General features: G+C 36.7%; 1 protein-coding gene across 1 annotated transcript in view; it reads right to left on the bottom strand.

Moving 5' to 3' along the window:
* LOC136840878 (homeobox protein SIX3-like) overlaps window positions 1–2,500 on the bottom strand; it is an 89,967-nt gene that overhangs the window by 39,340 nt on the left and 48,127 nt on the right. The window lies entirely within an intron of this gene.

The raw sequence follows: 2,500 nt of genomic DNA, 5'->3' as shown, positions 1-2,500 counted from the left end.
GAAAAGGAACTATCCTAATATTATATACATACATATATATATGTATGTGTATATATATACATATATACATCATATATGCATAATATATATATATACATATATATATATATATATATATATGTGTGTGTGTGTGTGTGTGTGTGTGTGTGTGTGTGTGTGTGTGTGTGTGTGTGTGTGTGTTTGTGCGTGTGTGAGCACAGAGGACAAGGAGAAAGACAAACACACGGTTACAAATTAGAGCACGTAAAGAAAAGAACTTACATTACACATTTATGTATGCGTGATGTATTCTGGGCGTTATTCCAAAGTACTTTGAATTCATGACATTAACTTCCATCACAGTGACAATAAATACAGCTGGAACAAATGTCACAGAATTTTTCTATATGAAAATAATGTTTGGAGAATCCTTCCATCGAAGAACTGGCTGGGGAGAACGCGAGAGAAAGAGATTGAAATGAGACGAGAGAGAGAGAGATTAGTGATAATAATAGTATCATATATCAACAGCGGAAACATAAAAGTTCTGATATGCAAATTTGTCAGAATGGACCATCAAAAAAAAAAAAAAAAAAAAATTTGGATGTTGTCAATACAACAGTATAGGAGGATCGGTCCAAAGTACCTTTTGCAGTATTCACGGCGACAAATGGAAAAAGAGAGAGAGAGAGAGAGAGAGAGAGAGAGAGAGAGAGAGAGAGAGAGAGAGAGAGTGGGGCAGCTGCTATGTGTACCAAACAATGTACGAATGATTAATTACTTGTTGATAAAAGGCAGGACGGCACCTACTGCTTTGGGTATTCGGAAGAACTCAAGTTACACATTTATCTTTGGAATTCCATTATCGACTTCCGCGTTTCAGTGCTGATTTCAATTCTCGTCATTTGATGCTTCAGTTCTTACAATACTTAATTAGATATTTCTTTACGTTGTTTTTCTTGTGGGAATTAATTATTTCTGAAAGAAGAAAGCGTTGAAATATAGGAAGAGTTCGTTCAAATGAAAGTAGACTGAGAAACGGTCCATCTGGGGAAGATATAAATAAATAAATATTGTTGGAAGATCATTCTTTGCCTTTTAATTGCTCTAATCTATTTTCATAATTGTAGTTTTTACCATCTACTAACTGTAAACATCTTGTAACTTATTATATTCAAAGCAAAGTCACAATAAATAAACAGTTTCAGAAAAGCATTCCGTGTCTCCTACTCGCTTTAAGCTAATTATTTCTCGCTCTAATCTATTTTGATTATTTTTGTTTTCACCATCTTCTAATTGTAAACATATTATAACTCATTATGTTCAAAGTAAAGTCGTAGATAAAGTAATTAATTACATAAAACCATTCCTTGTCTCCTACTCGCTTTAATCTATTTTTAGTATTGTAGTTTTGACAGTCTACTAATTGCTAACATGTCGTGACTTATTATATTGAGAGGAAAATCGTAAACCAATAATCTACGAAGATCTTCAATTAATTTTCCCCAGTGGCAGAGGCCGATTTTAACGAATACGTAGTCTATTTCCTGTGTACTCCCGCCTCCCCTCCCCCAACAATTGATATGCGCATCGTGTTTGTCTCTCGATAATCGGGGTCTGTGAGCCTGGCTTGTATCCTCTAAATCTATTTTGTTCTGTTTTTGGCATTCCGTTATATCTGCAGGTTAACAAACTTTGGGAGGAGGTTCTGTATACAAGAATATTATACTTATGGTTGTAAAGATCGAGCTTTTACTTATATGTTTATGGGAAGCCTCAGCCACCTGTCTGAGTATTCCCTCGCGTGAGAGTAAATCTGTCCATCTTTGCGAGTATATGGTTTCAGTCTGACAGTATCGTGTTACGCTTCACATCACCCCCACAAAGTTTACTTTCATTAAAATACTGAACTGACTGTCTATCCTTTTATGACTATATACTGTCAGCATAAAATACGAGTAATGCCTCTTCCTAACGAGCATTTACTTCAGCTTGATACTGCCTCACTTTCTGTAGTACTCTCGGTCTAGACCTCGTCTGCACAGTCGTATAGTATCTTTGGCCTCTCTTGGTGGTGCTATCACTTCGCCGCCTAACTTTAGGGTAGTTCTCCCTTAAAACTTCCAGTGCTTATAAACCCTTATCACGCACAGAAAACGGAACCATAACACCTACCCAGCGGCGGCTATATCCTCCTAAATCCCTTTCCCTAAATAGACAAAAAACGGAAGTGAATATGCTAAGTGCTATTGCCTCGAATTTCTCTCTCTCTCTCTCTCTCTCTCTCTCTCTCTCTCTCTCTCTCTCAAACTCCTCTCGTCATTATCAACCAAACGGACCTGTTTCAATTGTATGTTTCTTCGTCATCTTGCTCTCATTAGAATGGTCATACATTTTATCACTCTCTCTCTCTCTCTCTCTCTCTCTCTCTCTCTCTCTTCCCCAAAGGATGATTGTAGACAGAGATGCCATGATAGGAACAGTAAGATAGTTTCTAGATCTACAATCAAAATAAAAGGGA

This window comes from Macrobrachium rosenbergii, chromosome 8, assembly GCF_040412425.1.
Source record: "Macrobrachium rosenbergii isolate ZJJX-2024 chromosome 8, ASM4041242v1, whole genome shotgun sequence".
Taxonomy (NCBI): Eukaryota; Metazoa; Arthropoda; class Malacostraca; order Decapoda; family Palaemonidae; genus Macrobrachium; species Macrobrachium rosenbergii.
Note: the sequence above shows the minus strand (reverse complement) of the source record. Positions and strands in the feature narration are given on the sequence as shown.